Genomic DNA, 15,350 nt, shown 5'->3' on the forward strand with positions numbered 1-15,350 from the left:
TTATTTTGTTTTTCATTTAAACTTCTTTTACCTTTGAATTTTCCTTCATAAGTAACAAAAGACTTTTTGTCAACCCAGGTAAGAAGATTTGCATTATTAATTTGAAGAATTTGTAATTATCCTTTTATTATGCGAAACAAATTATGTTATGGTACCTATAAAAGACACGAATCCTATTTTCAAGGGGTTATTGAATCCTTCAACAAGTTATAATTATTTGCTTGACAGGACAAACAGGAAAGGATTAATGTCTTTCAATGGCAATGGTGTATTGAGTCAATTTTGAAGGAGCAAGATATGGCAGATCGGATAAAATGTATTAATAAGTTGTGAAGCGAGCAAGCAAAAATTTTCACATTTTTATTAAAATATCAAATTTTGTGATTTTGACATAGTATTCATAAAATGATATCATGTTTCACTTTCTATGTTTTCTGTTATTTTCCTTTCCACTTTTTTTATGGGGGGGGGGGCGAGAGAGCACCCCGAGCCCCAACCCATCAGTATGCCACTGTTCAAAGGCACCATAACCTTTGTAGTGCACAATGAAAGGATTTGAAAAAAAACTCTCCCATACTAAGGTTTAAAAAAAATGTTCTTGCCTATAGAAGGAATATTCAAAGCTAAAAGAGAACATATTACTAGTAAAAGGACCAACAACAGAAATATTCAAGCAAATAAGTAGATTTGGAAATGAATTTTGACCGCATAATTTGAATATTATGGCAAAGATAATGAAAATGTTAAGAGGACGTCTGCTGATTAGCAAGAAGTCCGACCATCATATTTATCATTTTATGCCATTTTGGCGCAAGCCTCCTTTTTAACCCCGGCTCAAAAATTCCGTGTTCGCTCAAGCATGAACGAAACTAAATTAATTTAACGACATTTGAAGGATAAGACCTCAGAGCACCTATTGACACCAAAATATAGAGATAGTAATTTGAAACAAAAATTTTATAGACTTTTCAAATCTGTCCCGGTTTTTTTTTATACGCATTCCCGGTTTTTTTTTATACGCACTGTATAAGTACATAGGTAAATATAAATGAAACTGTATTTCTGAAAAGAGTACTTGAAATATCCACTTGCATGTGCTTTTAAAAGTGGCTAATTAGACCAATCTTAGAGGAAAAAGTTGAACATTTGTCAAAAAAATAAGATTTTGACGATATATTAAAAAAAAACAATGTCATAATCTCAACCTCCGTGATACCGCCCCTGTTACATGTAAGTATTCGTAGCTCCAAGCGGTGCGAATATTTCGTATTAAATATATAAGATGCGATGTACAGCATGTACCTTATGTATATACCCAAATTCAGAAAGTTATTTGACGGAGACGTGATCGGAAAGGGAAAGTATAACAATATTGACCTTCTCACTGTCACGGTCGCTCGATGATGTTTGGAAACAAGGGACCAACAAGTCCTGTCCTTGTACACCTATTGAGATAACCAGTAGGTTCCTCAAGAACCACTCGTCTCTTGATATTCCATCGGGATCCCTCTCATATACGTATTACTTCCATGGGAAGCGGCGGAAAGAAAGAATATCGATATTTCGGGGGCAAATTTCATAAAGAGTTACAAAATTGTAACTTTGCCACTATAGCAAGTAACATGGTAATATGACCCAGCCGGTAAAAGTATCCAGTAGAGCATAATGAGCCCAAAATTTTGAGCGGCCGTATGAAATCCAATAATCAAATTGAGAAGAAAAAAATGTGACATCCGATATGTCATCTTGCACTCCCCCCCCCCCTAAAAAAGAAAATGATGCCGCCCCTGGTATTATGTTTATATAATTCAGGTCAATACAAAATTAGAATCATTTTGGACGGAAAAGCCTATTTTACCATGATTCAGTTCCTACATTCCCCCTCAGTTTTATTTTCTTTTTTTTTTAATCTAAAGTAGATGGTAACTTATCGATTTCTAGTAGTGTCACAAGGGGAACATTTCATGGAACAAGTTTTCACTGATTTCGATTTAATATTGTTTTGAGCTACTGCAAGTCCTTGCAACTGATTGATTTAGAGCAAATTAGTCATTGAAGGTCACTCACAAAACTCTTCATTAAACGCCCCCAGGTGAATTTTAGATTTTTAATATTTGGACAGTGAAGACACATTTCTCATTGGGGTCGAGAGACTATGTATAGATCATCATGATTCAATTTTACTCAAAATGATATATGTATATCTTTTTACTTAGAAGATCTTTCGGTATTTAAACATTAAAATATATCTCTGTTTCGGTGCAATGTCTTTGAATATCAATTTCCCGGTTGTTCATCAATTTATGTTTACATTGTGCTATCTCATGAAATAAGAATAATAAATATGATATCAGTAGATATTTGATTTGGAAATTAAATTAATAGCAAGATTGAAAACATTGATGTTCCATCGCTTGTATTTTTTGACAAAGAAAAACAAACATAATCCTCCCCTTCTGACGTATTCCATTATCAGTTATTATTCGCTGTTTCTCTCTGTTTCATATTGCATTAAAAGAGGTCGAAGGAAGCTTTGTAAAATGACACTTTTATTTGACAACCTTCGAATAGGCGATCAAATACTTGGATAGATCAGTTTAACGCTTCTTTCAACCCTTTGTCATAAATAAACAACATCCACAGATAAGAGGTATTCAATATCAAGAATCGTTTATATACATTCACTCCGTACAATACAAGTGAGGCAAAACTACTGTTGCTTTTGTTGTAATTGATATATTTGACTGTCATATTGGTGGCGCACTTCCCCTCCCACGGACATTGCAAAATGAAAGGTTGCAGTTCGTGAGATAAGGGGTTCATGGTCACGTCAATGAAAACCCTTTATTTACAATAATAATAGGTGGGTAGCAGTCAGCATTATTACAAATCCATAGACATGATAAATAGGGCAATGGGGTCGTTCACTGTATTTGAAATTTGTAACAATTAGCAAACCTTTGATAGTGAAACCTTTTTAAAGTCCTGACGGTATATAAATATTTTAATTATTTTTTCAGGGAATTTCACCTCAGTGCGGAAACTACTTTTGAGGTACACGAATAATCATTTAATTAATTGTATTTTTGGCGATTTTAAAGAACGAGACGAAGAGAGAGTGGGAAAGTTATTGAAGTAGTGAAAAAGTGGAATATTTCTACTTATTTATAGTGTCGTTGTTTCTTACTTTTCTCTTCTTTTTTATTTCATAAAGATTGAAATCTTGGCATCCGATTGCCGACATGAACACCGGAGCAAGGAATTGCATGACATTCATAGCGCTCAGAGATTTTGAATACTTTTCGCATCGTCAATGATCTGAAAGGTGCACAAATACACACTCATCATATATCACCTTTTGATACCATTGCAGCTCGTGTGCATGAAACAAATTTGGCAATATCTTCGGTTACTGATGTCAATATTGCCATCACGGTCCTATTTTGGCAGAAAGCGCGCAGAAAGGGATGATCGGATATTATTTGTCTGATATTAATTTCATCCTTTCCGATTTTCTAATTTTCGCACGTCAGCTTTGTCCAACGTTTTACACTGCCCCCAAAAAATCCTTCCGATGATTAAATGTCGTTCGCTCTTTTTATTAACTGATTGCTTCGCAGGATAAGGGGAAGAAGGAAGAGAAATATAATGAATATAAGGAAAAGGAACAGCAGCTTAATTAGTAGCCATTATTGCAATAAAGACAGCAGCAATGCCAGCCGTGGGGGCAGAAGTATTAGTAGAAGAAATAGAAGTAGTAGTAGTAGTAGCAGTAGTAGTAGTAGTAGTAGTAGTAGTAGTAGTAGTAGTAGTAGTAGTAGTAGTAGTAGTAGTAGTAGTAGAAGTAGTAGTAGTAGTAGTAGTAGTAGTAGTAGTAGTAGTAGTAGTAGTAGTAGTAGTAGTAGTAGTATTAGTAGCAGCAGCAGCAGTAGTAGTAGTGGTGGTGGTAGTAGTAGTAGTAGTAGTAGTAGTAGTAGCAGTAGTAGTAGTAGTAGTAGTAGTAGTAGTAGTAGTAGTAGTAGTAGTAGTAGTAGTAGTAGTAGTAGTAGTAGTAGTAGTAGTAGTAGTAGTAGCAGCAGCAGCAGCAGCAGCAGCAGTAGTAGTGGTGGTGGTGGTAGTAGTCGTCGTCACGGTCGTCGTGAGTTTAACCAATAAGTATGAAATTTGATATTGACCATGCACAAGGACTACTTATTCATGCCTTGGTTTTATCACAAGTTTGAAAATCACCAAATCTATAGCCGAGATGAAACATTACCCAAATCGTTTGACTAATGCCACAGTTACGCCGGCAAAACCGACTCGAGCCCGAACAAAATATACCTCATTACCATAACCATTATCATCTGTCGGTTTAGAGTCAGTGTTCTTGGTGTGACGGGATAAGGACTACCTGAATGGGGTCTTATGGGTAATACATTTACTGTAAGTATCTTTTTAATTGTCATTACATGTATTATTTGAAATATCTTATTTTCCTTCAATGATATAAAACCTTTTTTGATTCCTGATGATATTATTATTATTGCTTTATGTATGAAAAATGTGACCTCAATGCTTCTTCGCCCTTTTCTCTCTGTTTCCCTTCCACCTTCAATTTCTTTTCTTCTCTCTCTCTCTCTCCATATTCTCTTTCGCTCTTTCCTTCTATCTCCCTCTCTCTTCCCTCTTCTTGCTCTTCTTTTTTCCCCTCTACATCTCACATTCCATCTGTCAGCTCTATCTGTCCCTCTTTACAAACAAACTCACACTCACCATATTCTTGTATTATTTTTTACAATATTATCAGGTTTAAATTAACATATTTCTTTCAAACGCGAAAATCTAAAATGATCATTGTAACACATTAGGTATATTTACGTGTATTTTGCTATTTGATCAGTGAGTATCGATTTGAATTTATTATACTTTGTTACATATATGCCTATATTGAAATTTGTTTGTAGTACTATAAGTTATTTTTACCTTGTTATTGATGATTTTGTTTGAAATGTAAACTTTTGCAATTCGGCCTTTGCCGCAAAGAAAGTATTTTTAATAAGCCATTTTGAATCATTGTTTGGTTTATTGAGATTCGTAATCTTCTTAATTACCAAGGCTATAAAATCTGAAATTCTTTACGTATTTAAGATGCAACACGAAATACTATGTACCTACGTCATCGGCTTCCTCATTTGCATACAGGCCAGGGGCGACTTTTATTGTGTCATCTGACAACTTGTCAGATCTGAATTTTCCGAGAATGTGATTTGCTGAAAAGCACATTATCTCATATCAGATTTTTTTTATGTTTCTTTATTGTCGTTGAGGTCGATTTGGCCTTTACAACAGATAAAAAAAGATCTCTCCGCCGGCAAATCTCTATGCTGACAAATACACTAAAATATCTCCTGAAATCATGAGCAGAATATCAGATAATCTCCCACATTCAAGGCTGACAATTCGAAGTATATTTAGTCTGGTTCATACCATTTTGCTATTAACCCTGGAGATGAGCTAAACGATACACACTCGGAGAAAATCAGGGGAATATGGAGTAGGAGGAGGAGGAAGAAGAAGAAGAAGGGGAAAAGAGGGGGGATGGGAAAAAGGCACAATAAAAAGTAGATAAGGAAAAGTAGGGGGTAAAACGATATTATAGGAATATAAAAGACAAAGTAATAAGGGAATAAAAGAAAGGTAGACAAACATAGGAGAAAAAAAGATGGATAGGGGGGGGAGATGATGGACTGAGTACATGTGACCTCATGGGAGTGATTACGTGACGTCACACCTTCCCACCTGAGACCAAGCCGCTTCAAGACCCATTTTGGACAGATCGATGGAACGAAACAGAAAGTACATTATGTGAAGAAGTTGTAGGACGAGATGACAGTGAAGGTCATATCCACTGTATAACTCCCCCTTCAATACTGGATAAAATCCTTTTGAGGGTTTTAAAGGTTAGTCCTTATACGGGATTTTTTGGATCATACTGATAGGCCAGCCAATATTTCTTGTGATTACTTCTTGTAAAATGACCATGACATCATTGTCTTTAATGAACATTGTATCAGGGAGTTAGGAGTAATCCCTGATTGTAACATTATAATACGAAATATAAAATTCTCGTCGATTTGAAAATCCATGTCTACATCCTGTTATTGTAACAACCAAAAAAAAAGTTAAGCCATTGTGAAGACAATACAAAATCAGATGTATAATAAAAATTTAACGTCACTTTTTATTCTTTGGTTAAATTTCTGTCATTATACAACATTATAAATTATAACAGGAAAAGAAGGAACTTGTATGATGTCACAAAGCCATTCCCAATATTATGAACTCTATTACATATTTTGTTTTGGTTCATATTCTGCATGCTTTGATAAACATGATATCAAAGAAATCACAATAAAATGATTATTCATTTTCCTCCATATAATTTCACGTTTCCTTCTTTGATATATATATTGTCTAAAAATATGTTTATTTTTTTTTCATAATAAACAAATAAAAGGAGATATGGAAATATGCCGGATAAATGGGGGCCGCAAACCCGGCGGTCATGAACACCACTCGCCATAATATAGGGGCCAATAGTTCCTATACTCGAGGGTCATCTAGGCATAAAACGGAAAGGGGGTCACTATTTACAATGGACCATGATGACCATTATTCAAATAGCTCACCATGAGGGTAATTAATCATAGAACCACTATTAAAAATACTATATACAATCCGACGTTAGGGTCATTATTCATATTGCTAAAGAAAAATTACTAACCATGATATGCATTCGGGGCCAATCATCGAAGATTCTACTTAAGGGTCACTTGTCTGAGGGTTGTTTTTTTTTTATATCGTGACCCATTTATTCGATTACCAAAAGTGAACCTTTGTAAATGATACTTCGTATAAACCTAAAGCAAACCTACTTTAGTCATAGTCCCACTCATTGAACGCATCGTCGTTTATCGTGTCTTTTCTGAGCAATACATACACGTTATGTTTCTATTGGATCTTTGATGAGTTTTCAAGCGTTGTGCTTTTCTAATTCAAGTCAATTTGATCTCAGGGGAGAATGCTCCATTAAAAGAAATTAAAGCATTGCCGGGAGATGGCGCTAACTCCAATTTAACGTTCAAATTCAAATCAAGAAAAAGATCAATGAACAAATTTAATGACGGTCACCACTTATTTCTAGGATTTAAAATAATTTTTGGATGATCTTGGCGTTGTGCATGCGCCTGTAACACAATCTACTTGGTGGAAGTTGATGCAGAGGTTCGAGCCCTGGTCAAGTTTTTCCAGCCACACATTTTCCAATACAAATAAGTACCGGATCTTACTTTAATCTTCCTTTTATCAGGGCAGCTATTATCAATACAATTCCCTTTTCCAGCTTTTACGTTTCTTTGATGATAAAGATCAATTTCCTCCCAATGAAGTTTAGATTTACATGTAGAAATAGTCACCTGAAAATAGCACGGGTGTGGGTAGTACATCAATTAAGATGAGGGAACTTTATCATTAACCTTGACATTGAAAAACTTGTCAATGTAGGGAGGAAAAGGTTTCCTGTCATCAACTCGAAAACAGTTGAACGGATACAAACGAGGCACTATCTTAAAGTAAACCTTTGAGTTGGCGTCATTCATGTAAAAACTGAGCAATGCAATTGTAATAACGGTGATGTGAAAATAATATAATAATAATAATTCAATGGTTATATAGCGCCTATCAAAATTTCTCTAAGCGCTTTACATCACAAAACCTAACTACTTAACTTAATAAACTAAACTCACTTATCAACTTACATAACTAAACTTCCAACGTAACTACCTTACATATCTAAAATACTAACTTAACTACGGACATAATCATACTATTTACGGAAGAGATATGTCTTAAGTGCTACTTTAAATGAACTTAGAGAAGAATGGCATCTTAAGCTAAGAAGAAATGAGTTCCAGAGTGTAGGAGTCACAACTGAATGCATATTTAGATTTACAAAATGTCCTTTGTTCGTAGTTCATAATGTGATAAGCATACACAATGAGTTGAGGGATGACTTTAGGTGCTGTAAAACTAGTTGTCGATACTAGAACGTTATTTGAGAAATCACTGGAGCTTTTGAATGTGCTCACTGCAGCGACTACGGCGTTTTATATCCGTCATAATGATAAACTTATAACAGGAGATTGACCCGGGCGAATGTTCTGAACCCCCGAGTCTAAACCTCGTCATGACTTGTGACCAAATATAGTTCCAATCGCTATCAGGAAATTGGTGAAAGTGCCATGAATCGCGACATCTGGGCCCCGTCTTACAAAGAGTTACGATCGATCTGATCAATCGCAACTATGGATGGCCAGCCACGTCAACATCTATTATGCATGTTTGTTCAAAATATTTTCTAGCTATGATGTATATTCACGCATTCATTGTTTTCTTGAAAATTCACAGCACTTCTCTTTGTATACAGAGGACATTGTGCAAATTTTTCGTAGAAAAAATTATGACACTGATGGATTTCCATACAGTTACGATTGATCGGATCAATCGTGTCTCTTTGTAAGACGAGACCCTGTGCCCCGTTTTACGAAGAGTTGCGATTGATCCAATCAACCACAACCATGCATGGCAAGCCAGTAACGCCAACATCTTAAATGCATGTTTTGTTCAAACTTATAATAATGATGCATATTAATGCATTCATCATTTTCTTGAGAATTGATTGTGCCCCACTTTGTTTACAAAGGACATTGTGTTGATTACCTTTAGAAATATTATGATCGACATTGATGTATTTCCATACAGTTGATGTTGATCGGATCAATCGATCATAACTCTTTGTAAGACGGGGCCCTAATGTCACAAGCCGTGAAGAGTACCCCGTGTCGTAGTTTGAAAATTACACCTTGATCAAAATAATGTTATAAATACATTTTATCAATCGGCGAGAAGGGACAATGTTCAGAATACCGCCCGGAATTCCTCATTCAATTACATTTCTTAATGATGATAACAATAATAAATATACCTGTACACCAAGTACGGCCTTCGATCAGAGGTTAGAAAACTCAGCGACGCAATTGCGTCCTTCGGGAACCATACCTCCAACTACAGTATACCTCTTCTAACGGATATTTGTTCTCCATCTCTGTTTATTGTCATAATCTTGAAATGACGCGTCATGACGGTTTAAGAGGAGCTCATCTAAAGATGACGATGATATCTGTCGAGAAAGACAAAAATGATTATTACAAAAATATCAAGCAGAGAATTTAAAGAAGAATATTCAAATTTTGATTTGGAAAATTATTTCTCAACGGGAAGAAGGACGGCGGGAATTTGGAGCAATGAGTTGTGGTCAATTTGGTTGCTACCCCGATTGTCCTACTGTTTCCTATCTACGGAAGAAGTGAAGGCGGTAGAAAGCAAAATAATGGATTAGCAAAGCACTTTGACACCCCCAGTTATTTCCGATTGCAAGAAATGGATTTGCATTTAGACATTTAGGCGACCTACACCATGTACACAAGGTATTTAGCATAACCATAACTGCTTCCTTTTTTCTTTCAAATGCTTTTGATTTACATGAAAAGGTCAAAGAATGACGATATTTCTTTTTTAGAAGTAGTATAAATCTTTCTTTAGAGATTACTCCATTGACTTTTGACTATATTACACCTAAGTGACAGTCCTCTAATGTAACAGCTCTTATAATAATGAGCATTCCTATTACATTGTGAATCTGTCGTTTCTGGTACAACCTTAGCAGACTGTTGTTTCTTTGCGCCTTCCTCTTCAAATTCTGATAAATATTTCCTTCATTATCCCAATTACCAACAATTTCGTCATTCTTTGCGTAATATCCTTGACATCATCGTTATTCGCACAAATGTCACGTCTGTTATAACCAGCACTCAGCTATATAATAAGAACTTCTCTTTTTTTTCTTCTTCCGATTCTACTGTTTCTTCTTTCTTTTTTTTCTCTCTCTCTTTCCTTCATGTCTGTTCTTTCTTTCTTCCTGTCCTTTCTTTGTCTTCTTCCTCCTACGCTAATTCTTCCGTTTTAAGTACCGGCGAATGGAAATGATAATTTATGTTTTTGGTTTAAAGTTGTTGGAATTGTAACGGAATTTATTTCCAGAGTTCTTTTTAATCATCGTCCCTTTTCCTGCTTTTCGGATTTGGTAGTAGGAGACAAAAAATATTGTCATTTTCAATACGACAAGATTTTATGGACCCATTCTTTCCACCCTCATCCTCCGCCCCATATTCATGATATTCTAATTTTGTAATAGTTTGGGGACATCGATGAAATTGTGAACATTCATTTTAAGCAAATTCAAACAAATTCTTGGCTCAAGCCGATCTAGTCCACAGCAACTTGTACAAAAGGAAATAAAAAATTGGAATCAATTAGAGATATCAAGATGACCCGACCACCTCCTTTTTTCATCATCCTTTCTTCCCATCTGTCATTCTCTTGTTTCGCTAGGGGTTGGTGGCTGGAGGAAGCAGATGCAGTTAGTAACATCAGCTCTATTTTAAGTCGTTTTGTTATGTCAGTAGACAGATGGTGATCAGGCATGAAGCTTCGATCACGCCGAAGGCGCTGTAAAAACATGATTGATCTCCAAGCAGGAGACCAATATCATTTTGGGACACGAAATAACAGGACTTAATAATGGCATTGCATGTGCGTCTCTTGCTACAACGATTGTAACTTCAAGACCCATTGTTTTTAACACAATTTTTAAACAGTCGGGATCTTATAAAACTGTTATAGTTTGTAAATGTATTTTTACATCATAAACGATTTAAACAAGCAATTCCCCGAACCCTTGAACAACAGAACAGCCCTTAACTATTTCAGCAATGTTTAAAGATATATCGGTTCTCTCAACCGAAACTATAATTGCTTGTAGAAGTGCCTCTATATCACAATTTGCTACACATTTCTAGCTCTTCTAATATATTCTTTACTCCCTCACTACATTTTGTGATCTGGCAGTTTTGAAAAAAAGTTACAGGTTCTTCTTGGTCTTGCATGTTGACAGTAAATTATAATCATATCATTATTTTCATTATCCTAATTTCGGCTATCAATATTACCGTCATTAAAGTTTTCTCTGTTTAGTGGTTTAATGTTCCTCTGACGAAAATAACACAAAACATAAGATTTAGCAAGGATCTACCGTCCACCAGTATATTATAAGCTAGCAGCAAAATAGTACATTCGTATCACGATAGTTATTTTACACCCCACCCCAATAAAATAGAAGAAAATAAGAAGAATAATAATGATCAAATTCACACCACGTATCCATGCACCACTTAATTTTTCTATAATGATATCGATGAGTTCATATCAGGAGTGACGGGTAAGAAAATGTATCAGCATGTTTTGACAGTTTGGACAATGCCACAAAATGTCATCACTAATTCTGACTGGGCCGCATCGCATGACCATTATAATGCGATATTATCTACAATACGAGGTCACAAAGCGACAGGACAAGGGAATCATCTCAATTTGACACTAATTGACTGATATCCATATACCTTCTCTGACAGATACCATCATTTTCCTCTCTTTTCAGCCTTTGTCATTATATTTTTATCCAATATAATTTATGTTGACTCGATTGCATTGAATATCAATTCCAAATAATTTTATTTTGTAAATTTTCGGTGGTCCTTCCCCTTCGTCAGGGAAAAAGTAAATACATAATATAATTCTTGACGCTGTTAACTTCATATATATATAGGGACTATACCCCCGCTTCGAAATTCGATTGATGATTTTATGAATAACTAGTGCTCCTCACTTTCTTTTTATTTTATAGTAAACTCACAGCAGCAAATTACTTTCTGCTTCCGCATCGCTCTATAATTAGACAAGATCTTGAAAATCGATAAATATAAACCTCTTAAGATTTCGTGATGTGATTTTTGTCACTTTGTTTCGTGGCTCATTTCAACTTCCGTAATCCCAGTGGAAATTTGGTATCGGATATTCAACTCCATAAGATTGTAATAAAGTTATAATGACAAATAAATGCTGGGAAAATCGATATAGAAATTACTTTTTGCTAAAAACGTGGGAAAATCTCAATATAAAAAGAAGAAATTTTGTCAACCGATTTATCGTGCAACGCAATACCAAGGCAATCATAAAACGAATCCCAATAAAAAAAAACACACCCCAAACCTCTGCACTTGAACCCTCCCCAATATGCAACTTCCCCGAAGGGCTAGAACATAGAGCAGTCCCATTTTGCTAGAATTTTAACAAATATTAACTTTTATCATCCAGCTCAACTTTTTTAACACTTAATCATATGTAATTGCAATATTTCATCGTCCGTGTACTTATTGGAAATTATATACATTCTTGTTAAAAGATAACATTTTGAATGATTGCTTATACGTTTAGGAATAGAAGTTAGAAGAGGAGAAATTATTGATGGAGAATGTGATTGTTCATGATGCGGTGCCGTGCCAAATTTATCCAAATATGTCTGATTTAAGTTTTCAAAAGATAAATTTTAAAAAGCTGATGCGATTTTAGTATTTCTCTGTCACAAATAAGCACATTTTATCTTTGTATATATACCTTTGTGGAGCGTTGTGGCCCAGTGGATTAGTCTCCGGACTTTGAAACAAAGGATCATGGGTTCGAATCCCAGCCATGGCGTAAATTCCTTCGGAAAATTTATACACATTGTGCTGCACTCAACCCAGGTGAGGTGAATAGGTACCTGGCAGGAATTTATTCCTTGAAATGCGTGTGTGCTGTAATCTCAGTAATTACGGCTGCCAAGCTACAGCTTGGGTAATAATATCCAGGTCCTTTGGAAGCGCAGAGACATTATTTATAATTGTGATATGCGCTATACAAGAACTGTTTATTATTATTATTATTATTATGTTGGACTGCGAGTAGTGGTATATCTCCAACTTATTTTCATTATTATTCTAGTCCTGTTAACTTTGCCAATTTCAACTTTATGTGCTTGCTCAAGTCACATACTTCTCAACTTATTTTACCACGTAATTGGTTTTCGGTAAACATGCATCTATTCACCGAATTCGCATTCGATAGTTGATTATTCCCGAGAGCCATGGTTGTCTGTATGTTAATTTCTAATACTTTTCCTTATTATAATGCCTTTTCGATCGAATAATGTCAGGATGTTTTGGCACTATAATACAGGAAGGAGAGAAACATTTACAGACAACATTTTCTACCATTGGTGACTGTACTGCAACTTGATAGCACATCTTGGAATGATAATTGTACGAAGCGATTCCTAAAACAGACGCCCCTTTTGCATCGCCTTGGGGGGCCTTAGTTTGTTCACATTAAACAACCCTTCTTCGGTTGCATCAAACTTTTTGAGGATATTTGTCTCGGCTCTCGTAATCAGTATTAAAAAACTGTCTCTGGTTCTATCCTGAGCGCGAAAAAGATTGTCTTCCCCGAAATACCGCCTCATCAATCATTCTTCTATCTACATTTTACAAGAGTCGACGGTATGATATCCATGGCCGTAATTTTAGTGAGTGCTGGGGCAATGTACCTCGCCCCCTGTCCCTCTAATGGCGGAAAAGATTTGATGGGAAGCAAGGAAATAGATTGCCCAATCTGGATTTTGAGCATATCTTCTTAATCCACTTTGGTAAGCCTATACCCCACACACTAACATACCCATAAAAAGCATTAGGAGCCCGATCATGACAATTATGTTTCTTTCGAGATTATGCAATATCTTTTTCATTTCAAATAAACACTTGAGAGTAAAATGTCACGAAGGACATCCAAGAATACTTGTCAAAGGTATTTTTATGCCCCTTTGATCGGGACTATCTAACTCAGATGTGTTTGTTTCAGACCCTCACCTCACGCCAACGGGCGGATCGAGGGAGGTTGGCAGACTTTTGTATTTTTTCCTTTTCTTTTTCTTGTATTATTATCTTGGCAATTGCTTCTAGCTTCTTTGGAAAAGACCTTTTGTACTTTCAGGGCTTAGCCCCCTTTGGTCAATCTTTGGATCCACCCCTACATAATTACACATGCCCCGTGATTTTCGACGAGAAATACTTTTTTTTTACTTGAAAGGAAATGTGTGCTTTCGATTGCAACCATGACCAGTTGTACGTTTGCTGTTGGTTTGTGATGTGGGTGTGTCTGTGTGTGCGCGAGAGAGAATGAGGTTGCGGGAAGGTAGGGTGTTTTGTGAGTTTATGTCATATGCACACAAAAAACTCACCACTCACATTTTTTTTTTTTGGAATAATGTTTTTATTCTGATTTCATTAACATAACATTTCAATTTAACATTTCAAATCATATATAATACTTTACACTTCATATTTTCACTTTTTTCCACTAACTTAACAAAATCATGAGTCATATATATCTTTAAAAAAAATCAACATTGAAATCAGTTATTATAAAAATATAATATATACACACATACACACACACACCCTCATTTACGCACTCACACACATCCAGCCAACACCACCACAGCGCACACACTAATCTAGATCTGGACGTTAGTTACTTGTTTGGAAACCCCTTCATCATTCCTCTCTGTTTTCACCTATTCAGAGACAGGGCTGATGTAGGGGTTTCCAAACAAGTAACTACTAACGTCCATATCTAGACTACCACACACACACGCACGCTAGCACACACCTTGAGACCACGCCTTAATTCGTCAACATAGCCGCGTGACAAGGACAAATTTCGTTTAATTTGCTCACTTATTGTTGAGCTGATGTATTGAAGTTGAATTGAAAGAATAGAAGACTGTAGAAAGTCAATTGTAATGAATGTGAGTGAGAAAGTTGCTTTACCCTCCAAGGTCGCCTAAATTAATTTGGGCAACACTGCGAACGAATTAATCAAATAGCAAAACATTTTCATCATCTTAATGTGGCATATTGAAAGAGGATAGGAACAAAATATGTATTCACATTCTACCGTGGTAGGAATGTAATTACATGAAATATTTTGATTCGGTTCTCAGATCAGGATACTAATTACCTTGATTACTAATGCCACGTACTCGAAAATATTTTGAAGATGAACAGTGATCAAGGCCCATGAAAAGCGGGGAGGGGGGGGGGGGCTGGGGAATCGCTACTTTCACTTTCATTCTGGATTGAAGATTTTTTTTCCTTTTTTTTTTTGCTCGTCGAATTTTTCAAAACCAAAAATCCCCATTATTACACATACAAGCACCATCTGTTTGAAATCGTTTACATACAGGACCCTCACTGTGATACTTCATGGGTATGAAAATAGTGTTGGAAAATCATGTTCGGAAAGTTTTCATTCAGTGC

Source organism: Lytechinus variegatus, chromosome 7 (assembly GCF_018143015.1).
Source record: "Lytechinus variegatus isolate NC3 chromosome 7, Lvar_3.0, whole genome shotgun sequence".
Taxonomy (NCBI): Eukaryota; Metazoa; Echinodermata; class Echinoidea; order Temnopleuroida; family Toxopneustidae; genus Lytechinus; species Lytechinus variegatus.